This window comes from Equus asinus, chromosome X, assembly GCF_041296235.1.
Source record: "Equus asinus isolate D_3611 breed Donkey chromosome X, EquAss-T2T_v2, whole genome shotgun sequence".
Classification (NCBI taxonomy): domain Eukaryota; kingdom Metazoa; phylum Chordata; class Mammalia; order Perissodactyla; family Equidae; genus Equus; species Equus asinus.
The window spans coordinates 113,656,729-113,680,053 of NC_091820.1; the positions used below are offsets into that span (position 1 = coordinate 113,656,729).

Genomic DNA, 23,325 nt, shown 5'->3' on the forward strand with positions numbered 1-23,325 from the left:
GTTCAGGGGCAGGGGCAGGAAAAGGTAATAGACAAGGAGATAGAAAACTCTGGCATAAAAAGAAAATGACAAGCACTTAGCTATTTAACTTTGTGTTAAAATATTGGTCCTCAAACTTTAGTGCAAATAAGGACAAGCTTTGATGGATTTTTTTCACAATACATACACCGAGTTCTCAGTACCCGATTTTGATTCCATGAGTCTATAGAACAAGGGTCAGTACACTTACTCAGTAAAGGTCCAGATAGTAAATATTTTAGGATTTCCCAGACATATGGACTCTGTCACAACTACCCAATTCTGCATTGTGGTACAAAAATAGCCATAAACTATACACACATGAAAGGGTGTGTCTTTGCTGTAATAAATTTTTATTTACAAAAACAGGTAGGAGCTTGGATTTGGCCCACAGGCCACAGTTTGCTGACCCCTGTTCTTGAGCAAAGTATGGACACCTGTAATTTTTAAAGTTCTGCAAGTGATTCAAACACACAGCAAAAAAATATTGGGAAAACACTGAATTAGAATACCATTTTTTAGAAAGCTTTGGTTTAAATACAAATATGTCACTTATGAGGGAGTAACACACTATCACTTTACGATTCCTTATCAAAGTTTTATTTAATTAAAAAAAGATAGGAAATTGGGGCAAAACACACATGGGTCTCATTTTTTTTAATTTTTTTTTTTAGCTTTCAGATGTACATCATAATGTATTTCGTATTCTGTGCAGATTACATCATGTTCACCACCCAAAAAGTAATTATAGTCCATCCCCTCACATGTGAGCCTAATCTCCCCTTTTGCCCTCCCCCTCTTCCCCCATGGTAACCACCAATCCATTCTCCGTTGCTACGTGTTTGTTTGTCATTTTTATCTTCTACTTATGAGTGAGAGCATATGGAATTTGACTTTCTCCCTCTGACTTGTTTCACTCAGAATAATACGCTCAAGGTCCATCCATGTTGTCACAAATGGCCGGATTTCATCATTTCTTATAGCTGAGTAGTATTCCATTGTGTATAAATACCACATCTTCTTTATCCATTCATCCCTTGATGGGCACCTAGATTGCTTCCAAGTCTTAGGTATTGTGTATAATGCTGCAATGAACATAGAGGTGCATGTATCTTTACGCCTTTGCCTTATCAAGTTCTTTGGATAAATACCCAGCAGTGGAATAGCTGGATCATATGGTAGATCTACTCTTAATTTTCTGAGGATACTCCATGCTGTTTTCCATAGTGGCTGCATCAGTTTGCACTCCCACCAGCAGTGTACAAGGGTTCCCATCTCTCCACATCCTCTCCAACATTTGCTGTTTCCTGTCTTGTTAATTATAGCCATTCTGTAGGTCTCATTTGTGAATGGCTATGTAAGCCACGCGAGAAACCTAAATTAAATATTATAAGATAGAATCCTATAGGCTTCCAGATAGGATTCTACAGTGTATTAAAATAATAAACTATCATAACTAAGTGGGGTTAATTCCAGGAATAGAAGGACATTTCATATCCTTTGATCCAACAGTTTAATTTCTAGGAATCATATAGATATATTCACACACATGAAGAGATTTAGGTGGGAAAAGGATTTATTCGTTGTAGCATTTTTTTGTAATAGTGACAGATGGAAAGCCATCTAAATGTCCCTTAACAGGAGACTGGTTGATACTATGTGCTTAAATATACATAGAATGTCTCTGGAAGAATATACAAGAAACCAGCAACAAGTGGTTTCCTCTAGGAAGAGGAACTGGTTGACTAGGAAACAGGGCTGAAAGGGAGACTTGCTGTATATATTTTGGGGGCGTTAGGGTTTTATATAATGTTCAAATACCACATATTCAAATGAGTAATTATTTTAATTTTTAAAATTACATTGCATTAATTGATTCATTTAGCAAACCCTTATTGACCTCTTACCTGAGGATAGAGCAATAAACAAGACATCTAATAGAGGAAACTATCAAGCAAACAATTTGGAAAGTGGTGGCCTGAGTACCCAGGTTCCACCACCAAAAATTCTGATCCAATTGTCCTGGGAGAGAGGAGGGAGGCAGATAATCAATATTTTTTAAATGTCCCCAAAGTTATTCTAATATCTAGCCATGTTTGAGTGCTACTTAGTTTAAATAAGTATGGTTCGATGGTGAAAAAAACCTAGAGAATCTTAATTGCATCTGAGAATGCCACATCTCCAGAGGACATAAAAGTGCATGATGTCATTTTTCAGAATAATAAAGAAGGGGTCGAGGAGGGAGTGGATGTCATTGACCAGTTCTTCTGCTTTCCAGAGAAGTCCAATAAGGATAATTCATCATACTGACCCCAAGCATCCCTGGAAAGCAATAGCCGCATTGCTCCCATTTCATGCACTTTTCTACTTGCACCTAAATAAGACTGAGAACAGAAGGCAACATACACACCACACAGAGGTACCATTTTTTCTTTGACTTGCTAAGGAACTACTAGAATAAAAATTCTTGCTCTATCTTCCAACAACTTCCAGTTCACTATTGCTAGAGAGACCCCTAACAACCTGACCTATATGTATGCTGAACAAACCCATCCATAGCACGCACAGAAAATTCACAATCCAGCTAAGGAGACTCAGTAACTTGAAGGAACAACCAAACTGAACAACCAGAATGCATGACTGTTATTGGGGCAGAACTAATTATAAAGGAAAGAAGAGAACTTCGAATGAAAATGGTGAAAACCCTTAAAGAGACATAATTAGGATGCCAAAAAAGGGACCAAAAAACACTTTTTCACAATTTAAAAATTCCGTAGTGAAAATGGCAAATAAAATGGCCAACGAGGAAACTGGAAGATCAAATAAAAAAAATATTTTAAAACATAGAGAAAAACACATTGCAATTGGATTTATTGATGAAAAGATAAGATATATTGAGAGTAGGTCCAGAAAATTAATAACCAAATAACAGCTGCACAGAAAAAGAAAAAAATATAGAGAGAGATCAATAATCAAAGAAACAGTAAAAGAAAACTTCCCTAAACTAGAAAGACTTTAGTTTTCAGATTAAAAGGGATCCCCAATCTCATGAACCATTAATGAAAAATGACACACATCTAGAAAGCCTAGTGAAACAAAGCTACAAAAAAAGGAAGATCTTAAAGACATCCAGCTAGATAAAACAGGTTGTTTATAACAAAAAGAGAATTAGACCAGCATTAAACTTTTCTTCAACACTAGAAGTTGGAGGACATTGGAACAATATGTACATATTTTGGGGAAAAAGGATTTAATCAAAGTAATATTCATAAGTGAAAGTAAAATAATATTTGTGGACAGGAGTGAGCTCAGAAAGTATTCTACTCATGAACTCTTTATATGCAAGTTACTCAAAGAAAGACTGTTTCCAAATGAAAATTATAGCAGGCCAAAGAACTCAGGATAAATAAAGATAAAATGTATACGAAAAAATGGTAAGCAGTGCTTCTTGCAAAATGGATAGTTAAAATCTAAATGAATAATAATACGAACATAAACTGCAATATAAACGTTAAGAAAAGTGCATTGAACTATAATTTATGCTTTGTAAAGGAAAATATAGTCATATACTGGAAATAAATTATTTTAACAAAGTTCGGGACCTGGTGGAGAAAAGAGGGAGAGAGACATTTAAAACTTTGTAAAGGTCTCATTTTGGTAAAGAAATGTATTTGAAAATAGTATTAAAACATTTTGGAGATTGGAAAGCATGACATTTAATTTTGGCATTTTGGTAGGGGAATATAGCTTTAAATACTACAAAAATGTAGGAATCTATCACTAGAAAATAAAGAAAATTTATGAATTAACAGAAGACAAAAGGAAATTTTCCACACTCTGAGAAATCTAGAAAATGTAATAAAGGGTAAATGAGCAAATAATAAGTAATAAACATAAAATAAGAAAAAAGAAAAATACAAATATATCAGTTATCCCAACTGTGAATGGACTGAACTACCAATAAAAAGACCCAAAAGATCTCAGTGTGAATTAAAAAATAAGTGTTGAAAATAAAGGAATAAGCAAAAATATATCAGGCAAATATTAACAAAACAAGAATGGTGCTATTGGTATCAGGAAGTGAAAATCAAAGTAAAAAGCATTAAATGACACAAAGAGGAACATTGTGTGATTGATTTATTCATTGAGTACCTATTATGTGTCAGGTATTGTTTTGGGCACAAAGAAAAGACAATTACCAAACAGAATTTAAAAACTGCTCTTGTGGACCTGCATTACAGTAGTAGAAGACAGATATTAAACAAAAAAGTAAATTATTTGGTAGACTAAAATATAACAAATGCTACGGAGAGAAAAAGAAGCATGAAATAATAATGGAGAATGCCTCAGGTAGGGTGGGAGAAGCCTATCTCAGAAGGGAAAATTTGAGCAAGGACTTAAAACAGCTGTAATGGGAAAAATTACAAAAAATATAACAGTCACAAATATTTATGCACCAAACAACATAATAGCAAAAGTTCCCAGAATCAGAAAGAGAAAGCAAAATAACTACATGTAACAAAGAAAGCTAATAGGTGTCCTTCAGAATATGACTGATCAAGAAGGAAAAAAATGGTAACAATATGGAAGATGGGAGTCATTCAATCAAAAATTTCTGTCCCCTTCAAAGTAAAAATATACGTTTTCCTCTTATGGCTATGGAAAATTTACTAAATAATCAATCATATACTTGACACAAAGGAACTTTAACAAATTCATAAAGTTTTTTAAAAACATACTACCTAACAATAGTACAAAAAATTAGAAATCAATAACAAAAATATAACAATATCTTAGCCAATTGGAAACTGAGAAATATTTGGATAAAAGAAGAAATTAAAATAGAAATCATGAATTATCTAAAATTTATGCCCAAAAAGTACCTTTGACTTTGTATTAAAAGCTTGGAAAGCTAAGAATAGAAGGAAACTGTGTCAACATCATAAAAGCCATATATGAAAAATACACAGCAAACATACTCTGCAGTGAAAGACTGAAAGCTTTTCCTATAAGATCAGAAACAAGGCAAGAATGCCCATTTTCATCACTTCTATTCAACATAGTACTGGAAGGCCTAAACGTAGCAATTAGGCTATTAGAAATCATTAGGCTATTAGGCTAATTAGGCTATTATTTCTTATTAGAAAAGAAAATAATAGACATCCCAATTGGAAAGAAGAACCAAAATTATCACTGCAAATGACATGATCTTACACACAGAACACCCTAAAGATTCCACACAAAAAAACTATTAGAACTAATAAATGAATACAGCAAAGTAGCAGGATACAAGGTCAACACACAAAAATCAATTACACTTCTATACACGAACAATGAATAATCTGAAAAAGAAATTAAGAAAACAATTCCATTTACAACAGCATCAAAAAGAAAAAACTTAGGAATTAACTTATCCAAAGAGATGAGAGACTTGTACAATGAAAACTACAAAACATTGCTGAAAGAAATTAAGGAAGACATAAATAAACGGAAAGATATGCCATGTTCACGTATTGGAAGAGTTAATATTGTTAAGATTTCAGTACTACCCAAAGCGATCTACAAAGTCAATGCAATCTCTATCAAAATCTCAATGACATTTTTTTTGTAGAAATAGAAAAATCCATCCTAAACTTTACATAGAATCTCAACATATCTGGAATAGACAAAACAATCTTGAAAAAGAAGAACAAAGTTGGAGGACTCACACTTCCTGATTTCAAAACTTACTACAAATCTACAGTAATCAAAACAGTGTGGTACTGGCATAAAGACAGACTTATAAACCAATGAAATAGAACGGAGAGCCCAGAAATAAGCCTTCACACGTATATGGTCAAATGCTTTTTTGGCAAGGGTTCCAAGTTTGAATCTCAACTCTAGTACTTCCCAGCTGGAAGTTAACTTTAAAGTGGGAATGATAATGATAGCTCTTCTATGACTTAATATATGTAAGACAGACCAATAACTGCTCTTCAGAAGGGCAGTATGGTACAATAACTGTCTGCATTCAAATCCAAGCTCGCCAATATGAGCTGTGTGACTTTGGGAAAGTTATTTAACTTCTCTGTACCTCCATTTTCCTTTGTCTATAAAGAGGGATAATAATAAACCTACATCTGTAAAATAGGGATAACAATAAACCTACTTCTAATAATCCTACTTCACAGGATTATTATTGAGGATTAAATTAAAGCCAAAAGCACTTAGGCTACTGCCTGGCACATGATAGGAATGATTATGACAACACACAGCCTTCTGGGGTTATCTCTCCCTGGCTCCAGTCTCTCTGGCAACCTGCTCAAAAATTCCAACCACTTTAGTAATGCACCACATAATGACATTTTGGTCAACAACCAACTGCATAAACAATGGTGGTCCCATAAGATTACTACCATATAACCTAGGTGTGTAGTAGCTTATCCCATCTAGGTTTGTGGAAGTACACTCTGTGATGTTCTCACAATGATGAAATCACCTAACAACACATTTCTCAGAACATATCCCTGTCACTAAGCAAAGCATGATTGTAGTCCCAAAATTATGATCCCCACCTCTTCTGCCCAGTGAGACCACCACTCTCTGGGTTCTGCCACCCTGGGAAATATACCCAGGAGAACACCTGAGTGAATGTTGTGCTTGAATCACATACTGTCTCTCTCTCTCAAGAATTGCGGTCCCACTTTGCTGTCAAATGCCCGTAAATAGTTGTTTTCCATATTTTGTCAAGTTTTTATATCTGTTCATGGTAGGAGGGTAAGCCTGATACCAGCTACTCTGTTATGGTCAGAACTGGAAGCCATGGCATCAATTTTTTAATTGATAATATACTGTGCTGTTGAGTTTCTGAAGGAAATATGTATTCTTCAACACTGTGGGTGGAACTATAAACAAATATCAGGTTTTTTAAAACAATAATAACAAATGACATTTATTGAGTTCATTGTGTAATTCAAAATTTCTAAGCTGTTTATATAAATCTATTATCTCATTTAATCCTCACGATAGCCATATGAGATAGAGACTTCATAATCACAGAAGAGGAAACTGAGTAAAGCAGAAGAGATTAAGTAACTTGTCCACGGTTGTAAAGCTAGTAAGTGGTGGAGTCAAGATTTGAAACCTGACAGTTTTATTCTGGAGCTCATGCTCTACATTGCCAACCTGGAAATATGTATTAAAATTAAAATGTGCCTAGCTTTTGACCCAGCAATCTTGCTTCTGTGAATTTATCCATCAGACATAAAAGCACTAGTATGTCAAGATACATGTGCAGGGGCCGGCCCAGTGGCATAGTGGTTAAGTTCATGTGCTCCACTTCGGCGGGCTGGGGTTCACAGGTTCGGATCCTGGGCGCAGACCTACACACCGCTAATCAAGCCATGCTGTGGTAGCACCCCACCTAGAAGAACTATAAGGACATATAACTAGGATATAACAACTATGTACTGGGGCTTTGGGGAGAAAAAAACAGAGGAAGATTGGCAACAGATGTTAGCTCAGGGCCAATCTTCCTCACCAAAAAAAGCATTAAAAAAAGATTCATGTGTAAGTTTGTTTATTGCAGCATTTGTAATAATTTTTTAAATACTGGAGCCAATCTAAATATCCATTGTTAAGAAAATGGTTGAATAAATTACAGTGCATTTGTACATACTAAGGAATAGCATATGGCTATTAAATGAGATTAATCTATATGTACTGAATTGAGGACATATAGGACATATTAAAGGTGAAAAACAAATCACAGACTAATATGTATAATGTGACTCATAAATGACTCCCCTAATTTATGTCTTCAGTATAGACCTCTCCCCTGGGCTTTAGACTTTCTATTCAACATTCCCTCTAGAAGTCTCAAAAGCACTGCAAATTCACTATGTCCAAAACTGAACTTACAGTTTCCTATCCCCAAACATAATTGCTTCCAGTTTCCCCTTACTTAATTAATGGCACCATCATGCATCCGGATATGTGAGCCAGAAGCCCAAGACTTATCTTTGACACCTCCCTCTCTCTCACGTCATTTTCCCAACAGCATACCTTTCTCACATTACACACATATCCAACCGTCACCAAGTTCTGTTGATTTTATAACCAAAATATATCTCCAGTCTATTTTTGTTGTTTCCATTACCACTGCTCTCATGCAAATTATGAGCATCCTCACTTGGATTGCAACAATATTCTCTAACCCAACTACTTTCTCTATATGAGCTCTAGCCCACCTTAATTCATCCTCTACCCTGCATTGTGAAAGCAAAGAGAACTGTCAATTTTGGAAAGCTTTTGCCCTAACCTGCTGTTGATTAGACAGAAAACAATACAGCATTTTCATAATCACAGCCTAAAGAATTCAATTGCCTTTTGTTATTAAAAGTAACAACAGCTTTAGTATCTGGGAAACATTTTGAGTCATAAACCCCCTTTCCCTAATACCTTGTATCTCGTACCACTGAGCACAAGAAATATAACAATAAGATGCATTTTAAATTCTTCCCAAAGAGATATCCTTTGGGGAGAGTGTGCTTTGAAAGAGTTTCTTTCTAGGGAGTCCCTAACAACCACGCCCCTTTATTCTCTCTCCATTTTGGCTACCACCTCATAAGTATCGCAGTAGAATAAATTCTTCTTGCATTCTACTCACCCTGTTTAAATTACAGCCTGAAAGAACTTAAGAACCCAAAGGTTTCCTCTGATTAGTCTGGGCTTCTGGCCTGGTCCCTGCTTCCAAGTTCTTCCAGGTTCTCCTGATTAGAGTCCCAATACTCCTGGTAGGCTCAGCTCCCTTCCCTAGATCTCCATCCATTGGTTAGGATTCTGCTACCAATAGACAGATCTCCCAGATGCACGTCATATGTTGCACTCCACCTTTCTAACACACTAACATAACAACATACTCTCCAGTGTTGACTGTTGCTTGAATCCTACTGAGATAGTTGTACCTCCAAACCAAGCCTAGCCTCTGAATCCTGTAAAGTTTTCTCAGAGACTGCCTTTTCTCAGTGGGTCGGTTTCATGCCGGGTCTCAAGACTTGACAGTGGTTTCCAGATGGGAAGCACTTCTCATGACTCTTTGAAATACTAGTGAACATAGTGGAAGGGGGCAGGAGACAGGACAGCAACTACCACTCTTTGATTGACTGGATCAAGCTCTACAAAACACCCTAGTTCAACCTTTAAGAAACCCCTGATCTTCTGACACGATCAATAAAATATTAATAGTAGTTCAATATGTACAATACTATTTTGCCTTTGTATGATTTTCTTTTTACTTCTTTCAAAGATTTTCACATTGTCATTCTTATTTGCACCTGCTTTTTACTGGATCTCCTAGGCATCTTAGAATATCAGTAGAGTAGGTATCAAGTGAATTATAAACCTCTTAAAGACAAAGACTGACTCTCATATTATTCAAATCCTCCCTAGTATCTAGTAGAGTGATTTTATACAGAGTAATTGCTCAATATATAAGTATCAATTTTATATTTTTCCCATTTTATAGATTCAGAAAGTAAGGTTCAGAAATGTTAAGCAACACATCTAAGGTCCCACAGCCAGTTAGTTTCACTCCTCATTCTAGGCCCAATGCCAGTTCCATTGGACCAATAGTTTTTAAACTGTGCTCCATGGAAAACTTGAGTTGTGCAGGGAGCATAAGGGGGAGGCCAAGTGGAAAACACACAACTGCTTCAATAAGAGCATCTTTACATTCATTAGTTTTACATATTGAGGTCTTGTGTCAGATTTTACCTGAATCAATTATTGTGCTAAAAATTTTTTTTTCTGAAGAACAAGCAGTCATTTACCCTTGGTAACTTACAATGCCCTTTATGATGAAAAATATTATTCACTTGATGGTTAGAATTGAAGTGAGAGAGAGGAGAGAAAGTAGAAAATGACGGTATTAGAATCAGTTAGAGCTAACAGTTATGAACAAGACCCAGGTCCTCAGACCTTCAGGCCCTCGGCAAGGCAAACACACTGTACAACTCCAGGTGGACCCATTCACATAGGATGCAGTTGACCTGCCCTCAGGATAGGGACTACATACACCTAGAAAAGCACTCATAAAAAATGTTTCCATCTCTGATAGATGCTCAGAATGTACAATGCAGTTTTGTTTAGGCTATACACAGTTAATAAAAGCTATTGTTGATGGTTTCAGCATGATTATTGCTACTATTTGGGAGTCCAACAACCTAACACTCTTTGTTGCCTTAGTTACTATTAAGCATTCTAAGCTCAGAAGGGAAATAGAGAAAAGAAGTAAGTTTATGAGTGGGGGCTGTGCAAGAGTGAAGTATTGATACGGGTGTAAGCATCAGTCCAAAAACAAGTACAGAGGACACAAATAGGCAATTCACAAAATAAGAATGACCAAGAAGCATATAAAAATGCTCAATCTCACCATTACTAAATGAAAAATACAAGTAAAATCAATGTGATTTTTTATTGAGAAAATTAGCAAATGTTAAAAAAATGAATAACAGCAAGAAGTGGTGAGATCCATGGAAATGTACACTCTTGCACATTGCTTATAGGAGCATAAATTGATCAAAATTTTTGAAGGAAAATTTAACAATAAGTAGCAAAAGTCTTAATATTTTGCATATCTTTTGACTCTGCAACACCATATCTAGGAATTTATCTTGTAGAAAGAATCACAAATGAGAACAAAGATATATGTTAATTGAGCTTCACTGCAGCATAATTTGCCATCGTGAAATATTGGAAACAGCTGAATCAGCCAATAATAAAGGATTGATTAAATAAATTATTGTATACCTATATACGCAGCTATTAAAAAGCACATTATAGGAGAAGATTTAATGGCATGGAAAAATGTTTAAATATACTACTCTAAAAATATATTGAGTTAAAAAACTGGTCATAAAACAGTATCTAGAGTGTGAAAACCACACACATACACACACATATATATGTTTGCAGTAATCCTTAGGACTGTTCATAAATATTTTCATGTCTCCTTCAAGGCACATAGTATAATTGTACTTCAGCATCCAGATCCTTTGATTTTAGGTATGCCCACTGTGTAACACAACTGGGCAAGTGAAATGTGAATGGAACATTTAAGGACCAATGCTCAATTTGCCACATGCCCCTTTTCCTACCCTGATAATCATGGAAGCATATGTTGAAAAGGGTCTTCTATCAGCATGGGTCTCTACATGACTATGATGTGCAGGGGTTCCCTGCCCACATATGTTGGATATGTAAAAAGCCTTTATTGTATGAAGCTATTGAGATTTGGGGTGGTTTGTTATTACAACATAGCCTGGCCCTTATCTGCTCCTACCGAGTGTGGCGAGCTGAGGGGTGGGGGTGGGGGTGGGTGGAGAGAAGAGGAGGGAGAGGAGGTGGGAGGAGGTGGAGAAGGAGGAAGAAAGACTAGATAGTTTTACACGAAAATAATAGACTTATAGGTGATTTTCATTTTTGTATTTTGTTATATGTGTCTTCTAAGCTTTCAACAATAAACATGTATGATTTTTATACTGAGGAAAAACACAATGTTTTTTAATGTGTGTAAAATTATCTCTTCCTTTTCTCACCTACCTTGTCCCTTCAAACACTTCTATACAATTCTGAATCCTTAGGAGAAGAATATGAGCTGTGGAACCCTAGGTAAATCATGTAGTCTCTCTTGGTTTTCCTCCTACCTCAATGGCTTCTACTTTGCAGTTTCCTTTGCAGACTCCTCTTCATCTCTCCAATGTTTCAGTGTTCACATTCTTTAGGTCTTGGTACTAAACCTTCTTCTCTTCTCTCTCTACCTCTTTTCCCTCAGTGAGCTCATCCAATCCTCTGGCTTTGAATGTCATTTATACACTGCTGACTTCCAGATATATATCTCTGGCCAAGACCTTTCCTCTGAGCTAGAATCTCCCAAGCAATTACTCACTTGGCCACTCCACTTGGATATCTCACAAACATCTCAAACTTAACATGTCTAAGCAGAACTCTTGGACCACCACTCCCACTTCTGCCAAAACCTGTTCCTCTCCAAGACTTTCTCATTTCAGTTAAAAGAGAGGAGAAAGAAGAGAAGAGGAAGGAAGAGGAGAGGGTGGTGGTGATAGAGGTGGAGGAGGAGGAAGAGATTACCATTTACCCAGTTTTTCAAACCAAAAGCTCAAGAAATGTCTTTGCTTCCCCCCACCACTCCCTCCCTTCCCACACCTAAGCCATTAGCCATGTCAATTCTACCTATAAAATTTACCTATCCACTTCTCTCCGCATTACTACCTCCCTATGCCAAGCTCCCACTATTTGTTGCCTGGACCATTGCAAAAATCTCCTAATTGGTCTCCAAATTCTACTCCTGTGCACCCTACAACTCATTCTCTATATAGCAGCAAGAGTGTCCTAAAATATAGGTCATGTCCCACATTTATTTAAAATCCTTCAGTGGTTTCCTACTGCTCTTAGAATAAATCTTAAATCCATACCATGCCCTACAAAGTTGCAATTGTTCTAGCTCCTGTCTTGCTCCCAAACTTCATTTCATGGAACTCTCCCCTCACTTGCCACATTTTAGTCACTCTATCCCTCTTTCAGGTCCTCAAAGTGGCCAAACACATTCAATCTCAGGTACTTTGCACAGGACCTTCCCTCTGCCTGAAAAGTCCTATCTCCTGTACTTCATTTGACTGAATATATCTCATCCTTCACGTCAGTTAACGTGTCATTCCATCAAATGAGCCTTCCCTGACCACCCTATCTGTGGCAGAAAATGTTGATTACCCCCACAGCAACAACCACATCTACTTTTTCTTTGCCATCACAATGGTGATTTTTTTTCAAGGATATGGCTGTCATGTGGTCAGGGGAATTTGGCCCCATCTCAGTCTCAAATGGTGAATCATAACTGGCCTTAGACAATCATGATCATATCTTGTCCTTTTGTCAGTGACCAGCTTAGAGATGAGCACATGACCCAGATCTGACCAATATGACACAAAGGGAAATCTGCTTTGGGAAAGTCCTTGCTGAAAAAAAATAAAGGAGAGAGATATAGGAAAAGAAAACAGTGCTGGCCCAGTGGCGCAGCGGTTAAGTGTGCACTTTCCGCTTTGGTGGCCCAGGGTTTGCCGGTTCGCATCCCAGGTGCGGACACGGCACCACTTGGCAAGCCATGCTGTGGTAGGTGTCCCACATATAACGTAGAGGAAGATGGGCATGGATGTTAGCTCAGGGCCAGTCTTCCTCAGCAAAACAGAGGAGTATTGGCAGCAGGTGTTAGCTCAGGGCTAATCTTCCTCAAAAAAAAGAAAAAGAAAACCCTAATCTCCTTTAACTAGCTGTTGTGTGTCTACATGTGATGCTTGCAACTGTAGAAGACATCTCACAACTGTGAGTGACGCATTACCCACGTGCTAAGAATGGTAAAATAGAAAGATGGAAATTGCCTGGCTCCCTCATAATAACTACATTGTATGTCTGAATTGACCGTGGATTCTCTTACCTCTAGACTTCCTATTCAGTGAGATAATAAATCCTACATTATTTAACCTAATTTTAGCTTGGCTTTCTGTTACTGGCAGTCAAAAGTTCGTCCTCACCTTCTATTCTCTATTGCAGCATCCTATTGGCTTTCTTTTTTGAACAAATCAAAATGAGTTGTTACTATATTTGATACTTGTTTGGTTTTTTGTTTGTTTAACTTCCATGAGAGCAGAGTCTATGTCTATCATGTTCACCAGTGTCTGCCACAGTATCCAATACACAGTAGGTGCTCAAGAAATATTTGTTAAATGAATGACCAAATGTCACATCCACAGGGAGAACCAACTAGGTGGGTTAGATGGTGATTGTTACAGTAGAGGATATATACAAAAACTAAGAAATAAATTATAATTGTGCTTTGAAAATGACTTCCCAAAGAATCTTGATGCCTGATGTTTTAAACTTTAGTTTCAAAGGGATACATATGGGGAAGATACTAAAATAGAGGGCTGGGAATTTTAGCTCTAAGAGCTCTTGCCCATCCTCCATGCAATGTATGTGTCATCATCACAAGAAGACAAAAGACAATCATTTCCAAATATCTACCACACTGAAGTGAGTTCATGTTCCTGCCTGGAGCAGACCAGGCACCTAGGCTGGATTATTTTATTTCTCTACTCTTTCATCAACTTTGACTTATGAAAAGCATTTTTATTGTCTTTCACAAATTCCTGAAAATCTAAAATGATAGCACAATCCCATAGAGCATGTCATCTAGATGATGGCGAAAGTCTTACCCAGAGGCATTTATAGCTTATCCAACTTTTATCCAAACCTGACCAAGGGGTGATATGGAAGTACTATAAGCCCCTCAAATCATACTCACAGGAAGCACTTACACACCGCCTAAGCATAGGGCTGGACCTGATCTATGTATCCAAACAATATGACTTAGGTCATACTGAGAGACTGTATCTTCTAACCAAAAAATGCCCCCAGTTTGCCAAGGTTCCTGAATTCCCACCGTTATCACTGCTTCATTGGACTAACAGAGTTATTTCTCCAGAAGTCCCCTATTTAAATGTGAATACACTACCTAGAGAGGCTAATAGGTTAATTTTTCAGCATTCATTTTTGAACAGATGGCAAAGTCCTGAGGGAATGGAATACTGTAGAAAACAGTTAAGCTTTAGTAGATGTGAGAAAAGAAAGAAATTCTGGACATGTGAGAGCACATGGGCACTGGAAAGCTAGAGAAAAAGAGACGGTAAAAGAGCAAGGAAAATACCAAAAGACAAAGCTAGTCAAGACTCAAATAGCACCAATTTGCCCCTGGGTCCAAAAAGACCCTGGTGCTACCTGATTGCTCACTTCTGATGGAAACCTAAGGGGACAAAACATCACTTAGTCTCTTATCTGTCTCTTCATCTGTAAAATGGAGGCTGAGGAAAAATATAATGATAGTAGGTGATAGCAGGTGCATAAATAGAAAGGCAGATAAAGAAAAGGACTAATGAAGGAAACAAAGTAGAAAAGTACACATTTTAGAGGTCTAGTATCAATAAGGCTAGTCTTGAAAACTAACCTGGGTTAAGGTGTGATTGACTAGGGTGACCAAATCTCCTAGATTATACAGTTTGCCTGATGTCCTGGTTTAATTATTAATAGTGTCCCCTTCTATTCTCAAAAGTGTCCCAGGCTGGACAATAAATTATATGGTTGCGCTTATGAAAGACTGGTGATGGCATCATGTGGATAGACTAGAGATGTGCTGAGTTACTAATTTTCTTCAGGTCTCAAGGCCTGGAGTGGCCAGTCTCCCAACTTGTTGACTCCAGCTCTGAGGAGCTGCTGTGTGCCATGATGTAAAGATGTTGGGAAGCATGTACCAAATGCAGGCAGTACCGCCCTTTTAACAGAGGTCTTCCCAAAGGAGAGGGTGAAGATGGGAATTTCAGAAAGCGCAACAAGGCCAGTGGTGAAGATACAAAAGGGGTGATATGGAAGCACTAGAAGCCCCTCAAATCATACTCAAAGGAAGCACGCACTCACCGCCTAAGCATAGGGCTGGACCTTACCTATGTATCCAAACAGTTGTCATGCGTTCCATTCCTACCCATAAGGGAAATAATGTTTACTCTAGACAGTATCACTCAGCCTCAGGCTGGGCTGACATTCATAGATGGGTCTGGCCATTTCCTTAGCCCACAATTTGTTAGAAATAGATCAGTCCTCGTATAATGCCAAGCAATTACAATAACCAAAAAAAAAAAAAAAAAACTAATAGCCCATGCACAGAGAAAATACAATATGAAAAAATCTGCTACATCTGATGTGAAAAGAAGAATCATTTGATTATAAACATTGGATTTCAGTTCTCATCTTACAGCACCAGAGAGGAAATTGTTCCAAAATTGGTAAGTTGTGTTTTTCCTTCCCAAAGTTTGTGTTCCCATTCAAATTGCACTAAATCTTTAGAGACATTGCCTTCTGAGCCTAAAACCTATTTCCCCACCTAATTCTCCTCTCTTAGTAAATGCTTGTAATGTATCTAGGAAATCAAAGATATAATTTCTTTTTCAATACATGCAAAGACATTCGTCTCCTGTGGTTGAGGGGATGAGTTAAACTCTACAAAGAAATCAGAGGAGGATGGATGGGGGTTTCTGCGTAGCTCCTTGCCCCTCTGGCACTAGTTTTATTACTCTACAACAGCATCGATGTGTGGAAAAAAACCCCAAGGTTCTGGCCTCTTGGCTGCTCCCAGAAAAAGCCAGCGTTATCTCAATGTACACTGAGGAGCAGGTGAGGAGAGAAAAATAAAAAAGATAATCAAAGCCTCCCGCCAGCCCTCCTTGCCTCTAAAGTCTTCACCGAGAGCCCCAGACTCCGCTATTCTATCTTCTGCTGTGTGCATAGAGAGCAGGTCATCAGCAAAGCTAATCAAAAATGCATTCATTACCGCAGAGCGGCAGTGAGTGAGAGCAACTGCAGCTTTCATTTGGCAAGTGGTTTCTGGACTGGCACAATCTAGTCTCTGTGGCTCTTTGGCAAACCTTTTGCATCCCCCTGCTCTCCCCCTCTCTCCCCACCACCCCAGCCGTCTCTGTCACGCTCTACTCTGCTTCTCCATTAAAGGCAATCTGATTCATACACTTGACAATGTTTTCCCCTCAGTCACCACAATGTTGCTCTGTAAAAGCTGTTTTCTGTCTAATAAGTCTTCTGAGTATTTTTTAAAAGGTGTTTCTGCACTTAAAAAATACATTTTTTTCTTTGTTTTCAAAGCAGGAAGCCATTTCTTGCCAGGGCTAAGCAAACTCAAATGCTGACAGATTCTGCAAATGCACAAGTGTTTCCTGCTTTCTTCAGCTTAGCAAAATAGACTCTCTCAGAGCCCCCAGCACCAAAAAAAGCTCAGAGGGAACTGTACTAAAAGATTCTGATGGGCCTGGAGCTAATGACAATAATAACTAAGGTTGCAGAGCGTTTATTACACATCAGGCATCATCCTATGCACTTTAATCATCTCATTCAATCCTCACAAATAGCCTTGTGGGGTATATGTTACTATTATCATCCCCATTGTACTGATGAGGACCATGAGACCCAAGGAGGTCAAATCACCCTAATACCAGTTGTGGATGGAGGATTTTGAACTCAGGGAGAGTGGTCCTTGCTCTAAATCTCCCACACACACACATACACACACACACACAACGGTTCCAATGGAAGAAGACAAGTATACCACTATACACATTGCCTCATCTTCTCTCAGAGTATAAAGTTAACCCTTCCAGGGCATGTGGTTACCATTCAGTGCATAACTATTTTCTAGGACACATAAACAGTACTCCCTCCATCCCCTGAAAAAATAAATCTGCTTTATTTAAGGTGGAGAGGGAAATTTATAAAAATAAAACTCTCAGTCTTTGTTTGCCCCAGTGAGTCTACAAAGCAGGTGGAGTGGCCACTGAGTTTGTATGGCATAGAGGCAGCTATCTGTTCTCTGCTCTTTGAGAACACACAAACTAGTTGGGATGTCAGGACACACACATGTACACATGTGTGCGTACACACACATACACAGTGTGATGTGGAGGTAGGGTGGTACAGAGGCTTCTGGATTTGATTTCACCTCATAACTTATAGGTGTGTGACCTTGGGTAAGTCACTTAATCCCTCTGTGTGTCTCAGTTTCCCCAGCTGTAAAATTGAAATAATAATATTATCTACGTCATAGGGAGCTATGAGGATTGGGTGAGCTAATGTATTAAATCACATAGCACATACCCAGCACATAGTAAGTACTTGTTAATAATAGCTCATATTATAATTCCTTTCCCATTGACATGAAATTTATAGTTTATGTTATATATCCCAAGGCTTCAGTGAAGAAGTGAATGGTGGTAATTAAGGCAGAGAAGGGCAGTATTATATATGATTTATTAACACTTTAACTTTGACTGGAATAATCTGACATATGTCTTACCCTGCTTCAGAAGTATTCTATGAAAAGACTCCAGATTGGAATATTGGGGCTTTGAGGATGCCAGATATTTCCCGATTTAAGCTTTGGTAACAGAGACGGTTTGAAAAATAAACAGCCCCAAACTACATCTTTCTATTCAAAGAAATCTGCCCTCTAAATTGTGGGGGATTGTTTGTGTGTGGGTGGTTTTTTTTAGTACATGTAGGAAACCACAAAAATGACAAATTAGTCAATTTTTTCACTTGAAAAATTGATTTCCTTCAGGGTTCCTTTAAGTGGCAAGCACCTGTCATGGATTTAAAATAGGATTCAATTTACCTAAATTCATTTCCACACAAATTTTTAGATGAATGCCCATTGCATAAAGCAAGATTTGCCCATATTATAAGGTATAGCAGCAAATTGCTGATGTCCATTTCCACTTTCTCAGCATTTGCCACCCAGCCTCTTATCATGCTGTGGCCAGCTACAGACATAGTCAGCCAATTTCCACTTTGGTAAGAAACAGGAAATGTTATACTAACTCAGACCTTCAATTCTTCTCAACTGCCATCCGTTCCTTAGTGGTAGCACAAGGACTGCTTTCTGCCAATTACCTTGTGGAATATATCAACCATTTATCTAACAAAATCCTGAAAAGAAGACAGAAAGGATGGGTACATTTCAATCATGAGAAGGCAAGAAGAAAAAGATCCTCTCCTTTTCTCCCACTAAATCCACCCTCCACTCTTCTCCACCGTGCTCTATACCTCAAGAGGCCTTGTCCCGAGCATAATGTACGACCACTGCTCTGTAAGACTTTGCCAAAACTAACCACCCAGACAAAAGGTCATTTTGGTCTCTTCTTTTTTAGTTCACCCATGAAATCAGAGACTTTTTCTCCCCTATATTTCGCCTTACTCATGAACCATAATGTTAAACAGAGAACCATTGGATCTTGTTTTTGGTTAATTCATGCATTCATTCACTCATTTGACAAAAATTATTCAGTATTGGTCACATTCCAGGCATTGTTCTGGGTATTGCAGTTACAGTAATAAACAAAACAGACAAAAGAAAAAATTCCTGAACACATAGAGCTCACAACCTTAAACAAAGCTGGTAAAATATCTAAAGTTTAAATATAGAGTTACAGTGTATTTCAATACAAAAGAAGTTGGTTCCCTCAACTTTTACTCTGGTTAGAAGAACAATAAAGTGTTTATAATGCTAAGAAATTGATTTGTTTGGAAATGTTATCATTCCATTCATTTACGGACATATTAATCACATTACTCCTAATTCCAAAAAGAAATTTGAGGTAACTTACAATAAAAGATACAAATTTATTGCCTTAATTTATTACCCATAAATCCAGCTAAAGCAAAAGTCAAGTAATGTACTGAAGAAGTGTAAGTTTCAATAGTCAAGACCCTGTGGCTTTCTGCTTGGGTAATTTGTCTGCAATTATTGGAAATATCCACAAGGTGGTGGTAATGATGCCTTAGTTTAAAAGCATACCAGAAGGGCAGGCTGATATAGGTATGATCTACCTGAAATGACGGTACAGTGAACTTCTCCAAGCACAAAAACTTGTTTCTCAAAACCCTTGTGGCAGAATTCATGATTAAAGAGCTTAGGATGTTTTCATGAAACTTCTTAAGAAGGTTGAGATCTTGAGAGAGCCCATGAAAGCCCTTATTTATTAATTCATTCAGCACGCCTTTATTGAGAAGCCTCTGGGTACTAAGCACTATGAAAATCATTTACAAACAAATTTTGTATTCACAAATATACAATAAAGGAAGCATCCTAAGTAAAAGGAAAAAGCAACAACACTTTTCACATTGTAATTTGTTAATAAAGGGAACTGTGCAATTACTTTTCCTTTACCATCCCTTGTTTGATAGATGCTTCTCAGGATCTCTTTCCTTTAATGTTTGTAAAAAATGCTTCTAATTTTGGTTTGCATTGAATATGGGGACAATAATAGTACTTACCTCAAAGAGTCACTGTAAGGATTCAATGGGACAATATACTTAAATCATTTAGCAGAATAACCGGTATGTGGTAAGAAATATATGTTAGTTATCATCATCGTTGTCAACATGATCGTGATCATTGTCTTCATTATCAACATCATCATCACCACCATCAGGAAATACCAAGTTAATCTGTCTATATCAGAAATTTGGGTAAAGGCAGTTCAGAATTGGGGAGGAGTAACTGCTTTCTCTTTATTAGCAAAACAGGACAACATTCTAAATTCTTAACCAGAACTTTAAGGGAGAGGGGATGTTTATTTGTTTTTGCTTTGTATGGTTTTGCTTTGAATTTAAAACCATTGCCTCACAAGGACTTTCCCAGTGTGGTGCCTCTGGATATAGAATGATCTTCCCCCTAGGGAACTCAATTTGAGTTTAGATAGCCAGGTGGGTAAGATTGTAAGACCACTCTTCGACTCGCCTCCTGCCAAGATACAATGATTTTAAGTTATTTTTCTCTTCCTTTGTAACACAGAACTTCTCTTGAGACTGGGGCTACCCACTGAGGAAGGCCAGGAGAAGCGTGAGAAACTGTTTGCGGCCTCCCTAGAGGAAGTCCCTTCATTTTCTTTGGACCATAGGGCTCTTAGTGAATGAGCTGTCTCCCTGGGGCCTGGAGTCAAGAGCCCAGGGAACCGAGGAGGGAGGCTCCTCCCCTCAGGGCCAGCTTCACAAGTGTGACCTGTACAGTCACGCAGTGTCCCATGCCAGAAGGGCCATGTGCTTGGTTTAATGTTCTGCTGTCTCTGCCTTAAAATTCTTAATAACATTTGAACAAGGGGCCCAGCATTTTCATCGTGCATTGGACCCTACAACTTATATAGCCAGTCTTCTCTGCCCTAAAGAGTTTCTAAATGCTGGGTGAGCTTTGTTCTTGCTCTCCTTCCTTCCTGCTGCTACTTAGAGTCCAGCTCACTCCCCACCCTTAAATCCAACTAAATGATGATGGCTTGGTGGACACCAGCTTTTTCCTAACCCTGAGCTCTGAAGGTCACTATAGAGATATTTTATAACTTCTGCTTCTTCTCCTTTACTATTTTCTCTAAACAAACAAACAAAAAAGAGCAATGAACTATAACATTCCTTGAAGCTCTGATGACTAGAAACAGGCCCTATAGGTATCTTGCAGTGAATTAAGGCAAAAGAGGCAGCATAGGAAGTCAGGAAGCCTTGGCTTCTGCATCAGCTTTGGGGAAGTGACAGACTTTCTGCCCTGACTCAGTTCCTTCACCAGAGAGCTATTGCTATAGAATGTGTAGAAAAGTAAAAGCAGTAGAAATACTCTCAGGAAGTTCACATTTGCGAAGTTCATATTCACACTGAGGCTCAGAAAGTTTAAATTATTGCCTGAGGTCCCATTCCTAGTAATTTGGGCAGAACTGCAATTAGAATCCAGGCTTTTGGATACCTGATCCAACATTCCATTTCTGAAAAGGTGTGTATAAACCACTTGGTTTTAAAAACTCCTATTCTGAGTACATAGGAGTACGGTTTCTCAACAGTGGCACTATTGACATTTGGGACTAGATAATCCTTTGTTGTCAGGGACTGTCCTGTGCACCGTAGGAGGTTAAGCAACATCCCTGGCCTTTAGCCACTAAGTGCCAGTAGCAATCCACCCTCCTCCCAGGTGTGACAATCAAAAAAGTCTCCAGACACTGCCACTTGTCCCCTGGGGGGCAAAACCCATCCAATTTATAACCACTGCACAAGAGCAGTTCACTATTTAAAGGAAACCTTTGTTGATTCATTTAGTAAACAATAAAACTCTCTCCAAATTTGTATTTCCACATACTAGATTTCCTTAAACTGAGAGATACCTTATTTTCAAAGGAGAAAACCACTGATTTTGGTTTTGTGGGTAATCATGCAGAAAAATGTAGAATGGTTATGAGATGCCTTTCTTTTCCCTCAAAATATTATTATGTTCACGGAAGTGATACAACAGATTCAACAGAATATCTCACAGCACACAGATTAGAACAGATTAAACTTTAGGAAATCCAGCTATTTCTCTTTAAGAATTAGCTACAGCTAAATATACTAAAATTCAACTGTTTCTACTTATCTTTTCATTCCCCTAAATACTCTGAATTCACTTTTAAATCAGGAAACTCAGAACTTCCTACATCTAAAGGAGTGTTAAAAATACCTTATTCCTCAAAATGGATAGAGTCAAATCCCCAGATGACAGATTAGGAAACAGAAATTTAGAGGCGGAAATAGTAAACAAGCAGATAGCAAGTCTTCCATCCGGCCCTTAAAGCAACCCAATCAGCCACACGTTGCCTCAGCTAGATGGACTGTACAATTTATCATCCAAACTGGCATACTTCTGAGAGTGAAAGGCGGCATTAGTAATAATTGTACCAGGACAATGGGCATAAACTTAATTGTCCTGGGCAAACCAGGATGCACGGTCACCTTATCACTCATAGAAAAACAACACTGCCAGATGCCTACTGTATTAGTTAGCCCAAAATCTTAGTGGCTTAAAACAACAATCATTTATCATTTCTCACCCATCTGCATGTTGGCTGTGGTTCAGATGATCTAGACTGGGCTCAACTGGGCAGCTCTGCTACAGACCACAGTAGCTGAGATGACTCTGCTCTCACCTTCAGGTCCGTGAGCCAACTGGGGCAGTTCAGCTCCACATGTCTCTCATCCTTCTTGAGGACCAGCGAACTAGCTGGATACTGCAAAGGTGGCACTTCAAAGGTAAAGATGGCAAGCAGAAATGCATGAGGTTTCTTAAGACACAGGCTGAAATTGATGCACTGACACTTCTAGCCACATGCCATTGGCCAAAGCAAGTCACGTGACGAAGCCCAAAGTTAAGTGGCAGAGAAATAAACTGCCCAAACTGAGGCCAGGATAAACGTATGGATTCAGGAAGGAGTGAATAACTGGAGCACTCATCCAATGTAACACATGTGATTCACCTATCTCAACCCCATCACCACTCCCTCACATACAAACACCTCAAAAAGGGAAAAGTCTATTTGCCTTCGTGTGATATGCTATGATACTGACTCACAGTCATACAGTCATGTGATTTTCCAAATCTGGTGTCAGTTTCTAATTTTCATAAGTACTCAAAACATGAAGGCTTTTCCAGTTGAGTATAAAGCATAACTCCTCAACCAATTGGCACTCAGAATTCCTCAATAAAATTCTCAAATCTGCTCAAACATACAACCCCTCCCCAACGAGGGCTGGGAGGCAGAGTCAGTTTTACGTTGGGAGCTAATTTCCTCCTGACTTGCCTATGCTGTTTCACAGTGACAGTTGCTAACCTTCTCAGAGGGGTGCAAAAGT

The 23,325-nt window shown here is 38.2% G+C and overlaps 1 long non-coding RNA gene across 1 annotated transcript in view; it reads right to left on the reverse strand.

The window, feature by feature from the left end:
- Positions 1-23,325, reverse strand: part of LOC139042655 (uncharacterized) — a 127,276-nt gene that overhangs the window by 98,419 nt on the left and 5,532 nt on the right. Inside the window, exon 2 of the long non-coding RNA XR_011499630.1 lies at positions 22,623-22,717. This is a non-coding gene — a long non-coding RNA (uncharacterized lncRNA). The remainder of the gene's footprint in view (positions 1-22,622; positions 22,718-23,325) is intronic.